Source organism: Anastrepha ludens, chromosome 2, assembly GCF_028408465.1.
Source record: "Anastrepha ludens isolate Willacy chromosome 2, idAnaLude1.1, whole genome shotgun sequence".
NCBI lineage: Eukaryota > Metazoa > Arthropoda > Insecta > Diptera > Tephritidae > Anastrepha > Anastrepha ludens.
Window position 1 is genome coordinate 112766174 of NC_071498.1, and position 17343 is coordinate 112783516.

The 17343-nt window shown below is 34.5% G+C and overlaps 1 protein-coding gene across 5 annotated transcripts in view; it reads right to left on the minus strand.

Annotated features, from left to right (window-relative positions):
* Positions 1 to 16899, minus strand: part of LOC128855109 (elongation of very long chain fatty acids protein AAEL008004) — a 137327-nt gene extending 120428 nt beyond the window's left edge. For 2 of the 5 annotated variants that reach the window (XM_054089745.1, XM_054089744.1), the window contains exon 1: positions 16107 to 16899. The gene's annotated coding sequence lies outside the window, so the exon portion shown is untranslated. The remainder of the gene's footprint in view (positions 1 to 16106) is intronic. The other 3 variants (XM_054089739.1, XM_054089740.1, XM_054089741.1) reach the window with 3 other exon arrangements.
* Between the last annotated feature and the right edge of the window lie 444 nt (positions 16900 to 17343).

Here is a 17343-nt window from a genome sequence, read left to right on the forward strand (position 1 = left end):
AGCTGGCCATGAGCTTCACCGCACTGTCTTTGAAGCCGAAATAGTGTTTAAGCTTCAAACATAACAGTTTGTGATTCACTGAATCAAATGCTTTAGAGAAGTCAAGTAAGCAAAGTAGAGTCAAGTCTCCGTTGTCAAAACTAATTCTTATGTCGTCCAGTATTTTAACCATTGCAGTCGAGCTGTGACTTTGTTTGAAGCCAGATTGTAGTGGAGAGAGTAGACGATTGTTCTGTACAAATGATGAAATTTTCATGGCCATCAAGTTTTCGCAAACTTTGGAAAATGTGGGCAGTATGCTGATAGGTCTATAGTCACCAGCATAAATACAATAGCATTTGCCTTTTTTGCGACTGGGAAAACTATAGCCTTTTTCCATACTGCTGGGAAACATGAACTAGTCAAGCAATGGTTTATTATATGGGTAAGGGGTCCTATTATATATTGGATGACTATACGGACGAATTTTAGCGAGATACCATCGTCGCCTATTGCATTAGACTTTATTTTGGATAAAGCTTTCAGGACATCTACCTCACAAACTGTCATAAATTGAAATTGTTCTTTTAGAGTAGCACAAGGTGAGGACTCTTTTAAAGTAGGAGCACAATTTGTTTTCTTACCAACACTAATGAAGTAGTCATTAAGTTCATCAAGGTCAATCTCACATTCGGGACTTTCCTTGCCATGAATTTTAAATTTTTTTAGGTTGCTCCACAGTTCTCTTGTTGGAAGTGACGGATCAAGTTTTGAGTAACTGTACCAACGTTTCGCTTGTCGTATTATTGCAGTGGTTTCATTTCGGATTTTCTTGTACCGGCGCCAAGAAGTATCCGTCAAGTTTTTTCTCCACTTAGCATAATAATTGTTGCGCTTTCTAATGGCAGCTCGTACTTTCGAGTTGTACCAAGGACTTGAACTATTTAAAACATTTACAGAACGAAGCGGAACATGCATGTTAAATAACGAGGATAGGTTACGGTTGAGGAAGTCAAGTTTATTATCAACAGAACTAAGAAACCAACATTCATTCCAATTTTTAGAACCCATGTCTGAATACAAAGAATTAACATTCAACGTCATTCAAGTCCTATACAAAAAAGTAAAAAAAAAAACTGCATGTAACAATAGCACTGGCACTACAACAGTAACATGAGTCAGAATCAGTGACATACTGGCTGTACGCCCTGTGCTCGTTACTTGTTGCGAACGTTCAATCTACATTACGTTTGGGCCTTAGACAATTTACTTCCTTTTCTTAATTCTTAACCGATCTGTTGATTCTTAACCGTTATCGTAATCTAGCTGAGAGAGGTCATTCTAACTGTGAACGTGAAACATGAAGCGATTCAAAAAGTTTTGTTCTATTAACTGTCATCCCTCAACATGCAATGCTAGCTATTCGACTGCCTTTCTGTTACGAGAGAGCTGCTCATAAAAAAATGTATCGTATGATTCAGAGGCGGCCATCCATTTTGAAGGCAATACCAGGACGTGCACCACAAATTGAAGGAGAATCTCGCCCAAATATTAAGCAAAGAATGTGTGGCATACAAATATATGTACTTATACATACGTAATCTAGAAGTCAAAAAGCTCGATCACTCAGAGAGCCATTTCGGATAAAATTTTAACTTCCATATCTTCCTTCTGCAGCTGCTCAGACTGTGGTATACTTAGGAGAAAACGAAGGATGGAAGTACGAATCACTGGATACGCTAGCGAAAAGAGTTCAGAGAAACTGAACAAGAACAGAGCTTAGGTGATTTGCGGTACTATAGCGTAATACAGTTATGGAAAAAGATTTGTCTCTCCACTCTGTCCGCTTAGTAATGTTATCAACATATACTGTTACCAACTAACTAACTAACATAGCTATGTAATACAACTAACAGCACAACAGAGGCGATCAGAGAGGAAGGAGCTTACTCTGTGCTTTACCACCAAAAGATCACAGGTATATACATATACATATTTTTTTTTAAATATTCATTTATCTAAAAAAAATTTAATTGCACCGGTTCAGATAACAAAGGTAGAATTACTACGTCGCTTAAGGGGTAACACCACTGTACACGCGTAAAATAAACACGATTTTCAAAGAATTTTTTTGTATAGAAGGAAAGGGAAAACAATCACTCTGATTTGGGAAGTTATTACTTATATACTAAAATACAAAACTACAAAGTTTGATCGAAAAATTTTTTAAAATGGCCGCATTGGAGACATTTTTGTAATGTGGTTTCTCTTGAAGGAGCTCCGCGGCACGCAGCACAGAGGGTGCAAATTTTAATCTAGAACAAAGAAACATTTTTTTTTCTTAGTCTAGAATAGCTAGAGAAACACGTAGGGGATTTAAAAAATATTTATTTTTGTGGAATTAGCAAGCATTTGAAGGAAAAAACTCTATTTTGGTCTAAAAAAACGGCACTTAAATAATTATAACAATCGTTTAAATTAATCTATCGAAAATCCCCTACGCTCTTCTCTTAAGAAGGTTATTATACAGACGTAGTGAAAACCCTGATTAAAAATATTTAAAATTGTTTGAGTTATGCTGCGTGCCAATTTCAGAAAACGTGTTTTGAGAAAAACGCGTTTAAAGTTTGGAAATTTGGAGAAGTCGTTAGGTAGTAGTCACTAACGCTTGGTTAAAAGCTTAAAATATTTATGAAATAAACTTCGGTAACGTATACAACTTTTTGTTCTGTATTTTAAAAGGTTCAAAGAATTTTTTAAGCTTATAAAAAAAAAAATAAATTTTTTGAAATTTCTACAGTGGTGTTACCCCTTAAATTTCATCACTGAGCACAATTGGGAGAGTGTCACGAAATATGGTATGTGTTAAGGGGATGTGCCGCCACTTGATGATTTTAAAGGACGTGCACATTCGGTAATATTGTCTGTCTGAGTGCGGAACTGTTAAAGTCCTACTACAAAAATTGGTGGTTTATCTTTCCCAAAGTATTTGTTTTTTTTTTTTTCAACACACCCGACCAAAGTTAATTTAATTATTTCCTTGACTTTTGTACTTTGGTACTAAAAGTATACTCAGATATGAAATTAAACATTCAAAAAAATTTTTATCAAGACTGTGATAAAATGGGAAAATGTTTGATAAACATACATACGTACGCATGTGACGCCGATAATATGATAAATAGTGCAAGGTTAGGTTTGTTGTGTGCAACAGTGTATGTGTGATACATTTTCTACCCACTGTTAGAAATAAATAAAGAAATAAACCAAAAAGCTAATATAAATTTTATCATTTTCAAGAAAGATATTAATGATTGCGGGGAGTTATATAAATGTTTTTTTTAATTCGATAGAGTCCTTATATAACACTCCATACTCCGTTACGTATTAGCCGAATTAAGTGAAAATTCATTTTAATTGAATTAAAATATTTTTGTAATAGTGTTTTTCGTATAAAAAATTAATTTTATGTAATATCTTAGCCAGATATAAATAACTAAATTATTTTCCACAGGCACAACTTCATTCTCAATCATTTCAAATATTCGTTGCGTTTCGTTTGTGCTGTTGCCTAACTGCCGAAGCATGCACGAGCAGCACAGCATAGCACGGGACAATTTTGCATCGCTGCTGCTGTTGCTTTTCGAACGTTTTTAATTCGTACTAACAAAAACAATGCACCAAAAAGAAAGTTGGGATGAAAGCAAAATATGCCGAAATCCGAGTAATTCAATACGAAGTTGCTCTAGACTTTTCAATCCCTGCCGGCGTTAAAGTGTGTCGCCAAACTATATGTATATCAATCGTGTCCCTATTTCCACCTAATTTAACGATTTGTGATTTCATAAATATTTAACGATTTCGTTTTTAGGTGCACCTGTTTTTCGAATCTATTATGTTAATAAGTTAAACAAGATATCGGCCTAAGCAAATCACAAAATGTAAGTTTTTCTACATTAAAATTTTAGTTATGGCCTATTTAAAAAATTAAATCAAAATAAATTTGCATTTTAAGTTATATTATTGCGAAGGTATTTGAAAGAGTAGAGAAGATATTTGAGTAGAGAAGTAGATAAAAATAGCTACAGGTTTTATGAATTGCTGGTTTATACAAATATTAGCCATTTATTTTGCATTCCGGAGCCTCAAAGGCAGCCGGTTTGAAACCGCAAATATTTAGCGATTTACGAATGTTAAAGCAAGTAGGTATGCGAAAATGGCAGCACGCCTGTATGTAATATTTGCAACCTGAAAACGTACAAAATAAATTCAGTGCTATGCCACAAGACTGACCGCATGGATTTCGCCCAACGAAACCTTCCTACAGCGAATTCAATCAACTTACTCTAATGGCAAGTCATGATACGGACACAACCATGGCTTGATTCAAGAGGCCTCAAATTACTCACAGCAAAAACGGAGCTAATAATTCTAACCAAGAAGCACATTCAAGTAGAAGTTAGCATGCAAACTTGCTCAAATACGCTAACCAAAAAAAGGCATAAAGTATTTAAGCATAAGACTGAATCCAAGATGATCTGATGGCAAGCATAGGAGGACTAACCCAAAGAAAACGGAAAATAATGATGGCCACCATGCTCTCCGTTCTCTTACACGGAGCTGAACTGCAAATGCTCTACAGGCAAATCACCGGTGTAAGCTCCTCGCATAGGTACAACGAACGTCAGCTCTGAGAGTTGTTTCTGCCTACCCGCCCAGTTTTAGAGCCAGCTGTTCAAGTGATAAGCGGTTGAATACCAATAGATTTACTGGCCTTTGAGAGGAGAAAGTTGTGGGCATTAAAGAAGAAGGAATTGGCAAGCCTGCAGCGACCGAAATTAAGGACGGAGCTGTAAGGCTATGGAAAATGAAACACGCGGCAGATGGACGGAGAGACTAATAAAATATATCGCTTCATGGTGCAGCAGAAGCTTCGGTGAAGTCAATTTCTATACAGCCCAAATGCTTTTGGTGCACGCTGAGCACACCTTTTTCCAATGCATGCGTTGGGTACCAGAGCGTCGAACGCTGGAGAGAGAAGTCGATCAGGTAACCACTGAAAATGTAATCGACAAGATGGTAAACAACGAGGAAACGTCGGAATTCATAAGTGGTTTCTGGGAAAAAATTCTCCGGATGAAAAGGCAGGACTTGGACGAAGACATACGAGGAATAAGGCAAATTGGACTCTAATGTGCTACGAGTCCGTGACTTTTTGTATTTCTGACCTCTTTACTGAAAAAGAAATACAAGAAACAGTGGGTTTCTAAGGCTGAATCGGCTAAATAAGCACACGAAACTCAGTTTTTTCCATTTTCTCCTCAAATTACTGGGTAGTCTGATAAAGGTAGCTGTAAAACTCAAACTAACTGACGCAGCACGTTGAAATTTTGACAGGAGTCAACTGACAGATGCCTGTTGACAGGAGCAGTATTTATTTTTCGGTAAAGAGGTCAGAAATACAAAACGTCACGGACTTATTGACCCGCCCTCGTACAATAAAATAGCGTAGCTCAATAATAGCAGCGCCATCAAAATTGTGAAGGAACTCCCCGAGCCTATTGATATCAAACGAGGTATCATACAGAGTGTCTTGCTGTCTTCTTAAACCTGATCATGCGATCCGTAGGCACACGCTTTTATAAGAGCATACAATTTTTGGAAAATGTCGATGATATTGACATCATCGGCCTTAACAACCTCACTGTTAGTTCTGCCTTTTCCAAACTGGATAAAGAAGCAAAGATAATGGGTCTCGTGGTGAACGGGGACAAATTGAAGTACCTCCTGTTATCAAACAAACAGCCGGCGCATTCGCGTACCGGCGCCCTCGTCACAGTTGACAGTTATGATTTCGAGATTGTTAGAGACTTCCTTTAGTTAAGAACCAGAATTAACACCGAGGACAATATCAGCCTTGAAATCCAACGATGCCAACAAGTGCTGCTTTGGACTAAGTAGGCAACTGAGCAGTAAAGTCCTCTCTCGACGAACAAAACTAACACTCTACAAGGCTCTCACATGCCTGACCTAACGTATGGGGGTTGGACGATGACAATATGCGATGAGGTGTCCCTTGCAGTGTTTGAGAAAAAGATTCTGCGCAATATTTTTAGGCCTTTGCACGTTGGCGACGGCGAGTATCGTAGACGATGGAACGATGAGCTGTATGAGCTTTATGACGACAAAGACATAGCGCAGCGAATAAAGATCCAGTGGCTTCGTTGGATGGGTCATTGTTGTCCGAATGTGTGCGGCTCTGAAAATATACGATGCGGTACCAGCTGGTGGTAGCAAAGGAAGAGGAAGGTCTGCTCCCTGTTGGAAAAATCAGGTGGAGAAGGACTTGGCTTCTCATGGTGTGTCCAACTGGCGCCAGTTAGCACGAGAAAAAAACGACTGACACGCTTTGTTAAACATGGCCAAAATCGCTTAAGCGTTTATGCGCCAATTATGAAGAAGAAAGGAGTGCAAATAAAGTATTATACCAAAAATAATAAATCATCGTAATCAAGCGTAAATCGCGTAAATCAAGCGTTAGGAGCAAAAGATCGAACGCTGTTATAAATTCACTAATAATGTTAATTTATGTTAATTTCACTTTCCCATTTCCAAAATTTTCTGGTATAGTAAAGAGTTGTCAATACACAGGTCCAATAGAGGAAAATTTCAAGGAAATACTCACCGGTTTTACTAGTACTTAGCTTTTATAATTTGAATTTGTTATAACAGTTTACAACAGTCGTATAGCAGTTTATAACAGACGTATAGCAGTTTATAAGAATGTTTACTTTGTGAAATCAAGCATGCATAAGCGAATTATCAAAAACTTGACACTTCTAAGTACCAAAATTAACCACCTGTTGCTTGGAAATAAATAGGTATGAAAATAAATAACGGATACTCTTAACACGTTAATTGGGCAACAACTCGGAACTGGCGAATTTCACTACTCGCTACGCACTAAATAACAACCAACTAAGTATCACGCAGTTTTTATACTAAAAATAGTAAGAAAAATGTATGCACGTACACCTTAACAAAATGGTCCAAGTTCAAGTTGTGCAAAAGGAAAAAAAAAACAGGTAAGATATTAGTTAACATAAATAATACATAAATGTGCTACGGAATGACAGCTACATTTAAATGGCTTAATGTCTTTATGTTTTCAACGCAAGAGGCCTCATTCGAAGTCTCCCAATTGTTGGAATTGTATGTACACACATACATACGTGCATATACATATACTTATATTACTTAATACATGAATACTTACAAAATGCAAACAAAATATTGAAATACTTTTAAGTATTTTACTGAAAAAGTATGATATTACATTGCAAAAATCAAAAGCATTTTTTCCGCTTTACTTTAATTTATAAATTTATTTTTTCACTTTACTCTTTTCCTCGCCTTTTCTGTGTTTTTTTGTGTTTTTTATTTATTTTTTGCTTAAAGAGATATGCGCTTTATACTTTGATAGCGCTTCATCACACCTCTTTCACATTGTATGCGCGCACACACCTTTTGTCGCATGGGTAAATATGCGTGAAGATTTGAACGAATGTGCGTGTGTATGTGCATTTATTTAGTCGTGAATTAGTAGGAAAAATGCTGTAAAAATCATAAAAAATTAGTAGATATAATAGCAAACAAACATATTGAAAACTAACACACACGCACCAATGGGTGTATTGCAGACATATGCACAGACATGTAGGTATGTATGTAGAAGCGGTGAAAATTAACTGAAGTTTAAGGCAAACGGAAGTTCAGGTCTTACGCGTGCACGTATTATACAATAGGCCGAGGCACATTTGTACATATAGTACAAGTTAGCGTGGTTATGCATATACTTTCGTTTATTGCGGCAGGCATAGAGGTGCGGAACCTGCTCGTACCTCCACCCCCTCCTCGCCGCGTTTTCTCACCCGCTCGCCCAGTGGCTTTTAATGGAGCTATTAGTACAATTTATTTTGAGCATTCATTGTGCATTTTTGGGTGGTGCGCTGGCGCAAGCAAAGCGATAAATACGCTTGTGCTCAGGCTTGGCTTGTATTTGTGTGGATGTGTGCGTATGTGAGTATGCGTGTAAGTTAGCAGTAAAATGATAGAGCATGCACGCATGCGCAATATACGCAACAATTCACTGTTGTTTCCTACCGGTCTTGCGTACACACACAAGCAAAAAGGAGGTTAACAAGTGCTTGGCAAAAAATAGCGGCATTCGCCTATCTTTTATGCTGTTAGAAAAGAACTAAAATGTGAATTTAAAATTCTTAACTATTTGAAATATTATAAATATTCTATATTTCAACACATTCTGCATTAGTAATTCATATTAGCATCTGCAAATTTACATAACCATTGTATTAATTTATGCAAACATCGATACCGCTTAACGGCAACATCTTACAGCCTCGCAGATCTAGTTCAATGAGCTAAAATGAAGAAATGCAAATTAACATAAAATCAAATGTTTAATCAAATATCCACGCGTATGCTAATTTTTGTCAAAACCCAGCCATTTATTATGGGTTTCAAAACTGCTTAATATGCTACACAATAGTTGATTTAGAAATGCCTATGGCTGGTCATCCACCGTTCACCGCTTCTGCAATTTGCATATTTTTGTAATAAATTATTTGAGTTTAAAATTAGAAAACTACCTGGACCTTATGCGAAATGACTTTGTTTAAATGCAAAATTTATAAAAAAAATAGAATTCATTAGCGTTTCAACTATGCTTGTCCGCTATCAGATCGAATTTGAAAGATTCATGCAAATGTGTAAACCGGACACAAATAGGCGCATACACCTGTGTTCACGGTAATAGCAACGCGACATGTGGCATATTTTTATATTTAATTTTTTTAATGTTTTATAAAAATATAGTTCATACTACAATAAAAAACATGCAGGAAATTACAAAAAAAAAACAAAAAAATGTTCATCATTCAAACTTTTTAACTTATTTTTACTTTTAGACAAATTCTGGGTATGCCCATTAAATTTTAGTATAACAAAGTGAAAGCTTGAAGTCGCGCGTTAATTTTTAAACTTTTTTTCCTTGTCCCCCCAATTTTTTTTATATGGAAAAAATGTGCCAGAACGCCAGCAAAAGCAAAAAAAGAAAGAAAATCGAAAATTAACGTGATTTTCAGCTACTCAAAGCCTGCACTTTGTGTTCTAAAAGGTTACAGCGGCGGCCATTCTCTATGAGGATGTAGGCTTGGAGCTCCATTGTTATAATATAAAAAAAAAATTGTCAAAAATCAACTAGATTTTTCAGCTACTACGAGTGTACAGATCCATAAGTAAAAACACTCTCAGCTGGTTGTCAAAAGATACCCTCAGCTGAGATCACTTATTTAAGGATATGTAGCGTGGCTGCATAAAAAATTATAAAATTTCCTAGAAAACCGTATCAAAAGGTCTAAAAAATTACCTAAAAATTAAGATAGATAGATTAGATTTTTCAACTACTTCAGGCTTGCGTTTTGTATTCTAAAAGGGTACGGTGGTTGCCGTTCTTCATAAGGATGCAAAGTTTGTCCACTTAGGCACGGGGGTCTACCACTAGTTTGGACTCAAGTGCCCCCTCTAACTACCAATGTGATGAAACTACTTCGTCTCTCATATGAACAATGAAATACTCTGTGGATAACTGCCCAATATTGGGCTATAAAACTGCATGCTTGAAATTCTTCGAATGAGGAAAGAGATGCTGAATAAAAAGTTTTCTAAAGATTCTGAATTACAGAATGGAAATTTTGATATTTTTTTTGTTTCGAAAATTGTTACATTTTTCTGAATTTTGTACAATGTTTGGAACTTCGAGTTATAGGGTTTCTGTTGTGGCATAAAATTTTATATAAAATATTAATAAAAAAATTACAATAAATTAATATAAAATATATAAGTGATCAAAACTTTTGAGTATGCCGCGCCGCTATTATTTTGCGCATAGCTGTAAGTATACACATACATAGATCATATTTAGAGGTGTATGGAAAGAATTGGTATAAAAAGATAGGAGGGTAAATGGGGTCATTGATTTCATAGCAGCTACAATAGAAGCTACAGAATATACAGGGTGGCGCAAAATTAATCACCCTACCCAAAGATTTTTAATTTTTGAAAATGGTGTCCTCAATCAGGTTTTACAGTTGTGAATTAGACAGCTGCAGCATACAAACGGACAATCGATGGAGCGTGTAAAGGTCAAAATAAAGATTTATTGCCCCAAAATAATTTTTTTTTAGTAAAAATTTATTCAAAAACAAAACTGATAATTGGTTAAAGAAATCCGTTATTTTCTTGGTAGATCGATATCTCGAAAAGTATCGATCAAACAATTTAAAGTTTATATTGGTTGTAAAATCACAGAAGTATTCGAGGTTGACCGGCATGTTGGTAGTCGCAGCAGAATTTTGAAGCTAAAGATCGACCAAACAACAGTTTTAAACTATTTGCGCCACGCTGGATTCAAAGCTGGTGGATTAATTAACATCAAAAGAAATGATGGATCGAATTTCCATCTGCGAAGCCTTGGTCAAACGGAATGAAATCGACCCATTTCTTAAACGGATGATGACTGGCGATGAGAAATGTAGTGACTCGCCAAAAACTCCGGGAGCTTAGCTGGGAAGTTTTAATGCATTCACCATATAATCAGGACCTGACTCCAGGCGATTACCACCTTTTTCTCTCAAGGCTGAGTGATCTCTCTCCTGAGTGATAAGAGAAACTGGTATCAAGAGAAGATTGTGAAAATCAATTACTAAAGCTTTTCGCCAATAAGAACCAAGATTTCTATGAGAGCGGCTTTAAGAAGCTCCCTTTAAAATTACAACAATCGGACAATCTGAAATACAATTTTGAATTTTACTCAAAAATAATGGATTTCTTTTTCTTCAAACTAATATGCAAGTAGAATTCAATGAACGAAATATGAAATTGAAATTTTAATTTGAATAGGTCGAGCCAAGGAGCACCAAGAGACACTCAGGCTAAAGAGCCCATTGTACTTGGAGCTTTGGAAAGAGGGTAGATAGTCCTGGAGGAAAGGAGAAAAGTATCAGAAAAATATATAGGGAGGAATAAAGATAGAGATAACGGACTAACTTGTGAGAATTTTCCAGATTCTTTCGCAAAGAACGAATATTATTCTTTCTCACGACATCGGAACCCAAAACTCGTAGTCTTGCTCTATCAAAGGCAGGATACTCACATAGAAAGTGATCAGTGCTATCCGCCTCCTCCAAGCAAGACAGGCACATCGGGGGCTCAACGATTCCAATGGTGGTCATATGCTGACCCCATCGGTTGTCCCCTGTAATAATACCGACCATCAACCGAACGTTTTTCCTTCTAAGTTTTAGTAGAAAGTTTGACAGTTTTTTGTGCGGGCTTATCACAAAACACCTTGCAGTTCTGTAGTGTTCTAGACCAGACAATCGCTGTTTATGTAAATTGTATACATAATCGCTGATCCAATTAATGATTCCTGCGAAACTGATTACGATTATTGGCTCTGGCTCTTGTGGGGGAACCGCTGATCCACGGTTGGCTAATTCATCGGCAATTTCGTTTCTTTGAACATCGGAGTGCCCTGGAATCCATATAATTACAAGCCTGTTCTGTCTGGCGACATAATTAAGCTTCTTTTTATATTCTTGAACAATGTCTGAGGTTTGCTTCGCGTACTCCAGGGCCTTCAGTGCAGCCTGACTGTCACTGAAAACTCTAATTTGTTTCCCGCCCCATCTCCTTTCGATTGTATGAAATATGAATGTGTAATGTTTCCTTGGTATCAAATGGGCCATTGTGACTCGTTTATCTAACTTAACCTGAGCGTCTATCTATAAATGCTGATACCGAAATCATGCTTACCGATGCGTACACATTTCCGGTATTAAATACCAAACTTTTCCGCTTGTTACGGCCGTTTTAGCTGAGTGGGCTAGGATGGGCCAATCTTAAGATTGAAAAATCAAGCCCAATATCTTTCGCGTAAGCCATTGCATGATTTGCATAAATTAGCATTGATTTGTAGTACACTCTTGGCGCAGATTTTGTTGACTTTCTAAGAAAATTTTTAATTTTTCAGTTGCTTCGTACTGCAGAATACAGGAAAAGGTTGTTAAAAGAACTTAACTGCTTGTTATGTGTTGGGAGATAACTCGCGGTCTATACAAGCGATTAGAAAATTAATAAAAAAAAAACTGCAGATAACAGCAGATAATAGTAGATTGTTATGGAATAAAGTACAGTACGAGTGTATACATTTATACTAACACAAATTATAAAAACACATTTTGTTAGGTGCTCACATTAAACTATTTTCCAAGAAATGTTTCTTCGAATTTACTTTCAATTGATTTATACTTTAATATTGTATTCCTTTTCCACTGTCGTCCAGTGACGTTTAGTACATATTTTGGTAATAGTTTAATAAATTTGATTTTGCTTTAAAAGGAAAATATGTATGAAAAAAGTCGAAAAAAATACCGTTCGTTGTTTGGCACATAGATAACACACATACAACTATTGTTTGACATCTAACGTTGAAGTGTGACAATTTAATCTGAAGGTTAATATTTTACTTAATGATTGACATGAATTGACAATGAATTAGTTGATTGACAATTAGGTTTTGTGGCAATCATCAGCTTGTGAATTTATTTAATGTCACTCCATCGCAGTTCACTTCCTCTCAATTCGCTTCAGTGCTTCACCATTGACTTAATTTCATATTATGTTTTTAGAATTTCATCCGTTTCAGATTGGATTTAGAGATTTTATAAGTCAAATAAGTCTGTTGGGGTGCAGTCCAAGTTCTGTTACCCGTTTTCATAGCGTTGCGTGTATTTTATTTTGCTTGACGCTTTTCCTTCTGTATTTTGTGTGTCTTGCAAAGTTCTTTCACGAATTTTGAAATCTCTTGTCATGTGCTCAGGCATCTAGTAAAACTTGCATGTGGTTGTTATTGTAACATCACAGACATTCCCTATAAATGTTTGTGGAATGCTGCTGTAGCGACATTCCTTGGGCGGATATAAATCTGGGTCATTCTGGTAATTTAGAACCGAATGTCGTGGGAACGATTAATACTTATATCTGAGCTGAGACCTGTTGCTGAAATTCCTAAAAATGTTTTGCTAACATCTTTTTCACCACAAAAGTATATTTTCGAGTTCACTTTGTGTAGGTGGTTTCAGCGGTAAGTTAACTTCGAATAGCCGAATGTTTTTGTGATTTTGTGATCTGGTTTATTTCTTTTTTTCTTGTTTTTTTTTCACTTTCCAAGTGCTATCACAATGAACTCATTTTATTTTTCGTCTCATGGGGAATCTTATAACATAGTTATTATGGAACAAAATTTTCTCGCCGATAATTCCAGATAAGGTGGTAATTTTTTGAGATATAATTTTTATGTAAAATTTTTTTCTAATAACGGTCGCCCCCTCGGCTGGCAATGGCGAACCTCCAAGTGCATTTCTGCCTTAAAAAAGTTTCTAATAAAAAGTATTTGCCGTTCGGGGTCGGCGTAGAACTATAGGCCCCTCCACAAATAGGAAGGGGAGCTCGACCAAAAACCCAAAAAGGGTGTACCATAAGCGCCAAAATGTTATATCTCTCGTTTGCTTTAACCAATATCTCGTCAGTCACATTACATCTTCTGCATATTTTTTATTTTAGTTTTATTATAATTAATTTAAATTATATTTAATTAAATGTAATAAAATGAAATATATCTTAATTAAATTCAATATAATTTAAAATATATTTAAATATAATTAAATTAAATTTTTGTTTGCATTTTATTTCATTCTGTTTTATTTTCTGTATCATATTTTATTAATTTTTTTCATTAATCTATTTTATTAAATTTTGTGGTCTATTTTGTATTATTTGTTTGATTGAATAATTTTCGTTTGTAATATTAATGCATTATAATCAAATTTTTTCTTGCGTTTTATTTTTGTATTTTAATTTATTTTATTTAAATTTTTCTTATCACTTTTTCTTCCTTGTTCTCTCCTCTCGGAAGTATAGGGCTTCGACAAGACTCTTCCATCGTACACGGTTCTGTGCTGTCGTTTTTGCACCGTCCCAAGAGAAGTCGGTATCTGCTAGTTCCCGCAGCATTGACCTTCTCCAAGTGCTTTTTAGTCGACCGTGATCTCTGCTTCCTTGCGGGTTCCAGTTCAGTGCCATTCTCGTGATGCTATCTGGTGGTTTTCTCAGTGTGTGATCTATCCATCGCCACTTTCCGCGTTTGATTTACTCAAAGATGGGTTCCTCTTTTGTTAATCTCCACAGTGCGTCGTTACTGATGGTGTTTGACCAGAACATTCTGCAGACGATGCGGAGGCATTTGTTGTCGAACTTATCATTTATTTAGTTTATTTAATTTTCTTGTAATTTTAATTTTAATTTAATTCATTTTTTCTAATTTTATAATTTTTTTTATATTTTTATCATTAATTTATTTCATTCAATTTTGTCTGTAATTTTAATTTAATTATCACTATTTTTTGTTGTGTTTTATTTTAATTTATTTAATTTTGTATTTTTTATCATTGATTTATGCCATTTTGGTCTTTTATTTAAATTTATATTTTTACCACTCATTTAGTTTACTTAGTTTTTGTTGGCAATTAATTTTTTTTTATTGTGTCTTATTTTTGCTTTTTTTAATTTATTTTACTTTATATTTTTTATCTTTAATTTATTTCATTCAATTTTGTTTGTAATTCTTATTTAATTATTACTACTTTTTATTGAGTTTTTTTTTATTTAAATTAATTACATTTTAATTTTTTTATCACTTATTATTGTGTTGTTTTTTCATTTTATTCCGTTTAATTTTAAGTAATCTTGTCTTAATTTTTTATTACATTAGAATATTTTACTTTAATTTTACAAATTTTTCTTTAAATCAATTTTTTTTTTATTTTACTGTGTTTTATTTTTATTTTTATTTATTTTACTGCAAATTTTTTATCTTTTATTTATTTTTCTTTCAATTTTGTTTGTAATTCTAATTTAATGTTTACTATTTTTTATTGAGTTTTATTTTTTTATTTTAATTACTCACGTTTTAATTTATTATCTCTTATTAATATTTTTTTCATTTTATTTTAATCTTTAATTCTAATCTTTAATTTTATTTAATCTTGTTTTAATTTTTTATCACATATTTAGTTCATTTTAATTTTGTTAAAATTTTTTTATTATATTGTGTTTTATTTTTTATTGCAATTTATTTTATTTCATATTTTTTAACTGTGATTTACTTCATGTAAAATAATATTTTTAATTGTATTTTAATTTGTTTTTCGTTTTAATTTATTTTATCTCTTTATTCTATTTTATTTTACTAGCTTTTCGTGTTATTTTTTTAGTTACAGTACCCACTCTTTCATATAGATAAATAAAGTCGAAATTTTATGTTCTAAATTATTTGTTCTTTAAAAAATATGTCTTTAATAAAATCCTCAACTGGCTGACGAAAATTGCACGACAGATGAAATGACTTCATTTGATTCCTGATTTGACATCATTTTCTTTCATTGCTTTTTTTTAATACGATTTAATAAAATTGCTTGTTTTTAAATTAATTTTTATTATTATTATTGCTATTAATTAAATTATATTTTATTTTATTAAATTTTTTTAATATTATATTATTTTATTTTATTATTTTACTATCCTTTAAATTTACAGTTCATTTCTACTTATTTTTTGTTTTGCTTTTATTATTATTGTTTATTAAATTTCTTTTTTTTCACCTTATTTCAGTTGTGGCCGTTCGTACAAAAACAAAAATGCGATCGCACTTGTGTAGTTACGTACGTGTGCCCTCCAATGTATAACTGCATAAGGATACAATTTGATACAAATTGAAATTGGTAAGCATCTACATTTTCTCTGGTTTAGTTCATTTATTCTTGTCTTGATTGTGCAAATATTGGCTTCGCAGTGTGACCTATGACACAATATCGCATAACTGGAATTGGATTCTGTTCGATATCACTTTTTTGTTTAGTCTTTTTATATCCCATATTTTTCTTAAAAAACAACAAAAACAAAAATAATCACTATTGAATTTGCCTTACATTCGTACACGCCTTCCGCACACGCGCCTTCTTTTCACGTTCGTTAGTCTTCGTCCTCTTCCTCCTCACTAATAGCTCCGCTGCCACTTTCTGCTTTCAAGTCTGACAGCTGCGCTGTTATTTGCTGTATGTACGTATGCTGGCTTGGGCGTTAAGATATTTACTATAGACGCTCAACTAAATATTTCATAACTTCTTTTCTTTTCAAATTTTCAGTTTATCGTCGCACACGAGAAACCCGAAGAAGCTAAAACCGAAAGTCGAAATAAACGAAACGAAGTAGAACACTAACGATTTTAGTTAAAAAGGAAACTTTTTGCTCTACAAAAAATGCTTTTTTCACTAAAATATATTAAAACTCTTTAATTACTTTGCGATTTTTTTGTTTAATTTTCGCTTCGCATTATTGCCTCTATTTTTTCCACTTTTGTGCTGATTTATCTATAACCACATTGAATATTGGTTGTTAAAAATTATGCTGAGTTCACTAAGAAAAAAATTTAACACCGTTCAGCGTAAGTTAGCTGATAATTTTTTTCGCGTGTGTATGTCACTTCATCAGCCACAACCTAAAGCAAAAATCAAACTGAAGTGTATACGTCTGGTGGAGAGAGCGTGAACCCGTCTCCGCAATTTTGCCAGACGGCGTTCCCTTGTGGAGACGTTAACGTCGCTAGCGACGCATTGCGACGCCACTGAAGCCTCCCAGTACATACGAGAGAGTTTACGTTGGTCTTTTGCCACACACTAACTTGATGCAAAAATTGGGAAAATTCAGTCGGCTTCGCATATGCGAGCTTTAGCAGCTTATCCGGCTGCGGAGCCGACTGAGCTAATAGAATGGATGAAAAAATACGAAAAAAAAAAAACGCACACACATTGAGAGAAATGAAGAGCGCGAAAGGCTGAATGCAGAGTGCAGTAAATAATATCATCTTGGAAAATGTTTTTGTTTATGTAAATAATAAATGATATGAAGAGAAAAACACTAAATGAAAGAAAATGTTTAAAAATTATGAAAAAGTTCGCACACATTTTATATGTATATAGTACATATATGTATAGTGGCATGGCCTACAATGGTGCGTACAAACATTCACGCAAAACCCCCTTACGTGTGCACACCTTTGTTTCGGCCTTTACAGTACGCATTGCACCACCGATAAAACGAAAGCTTACTTGCGCTCTCCTTGCTCTCCCACACTCTCCCGGTTAGAAGACACAAATGTCACTTACT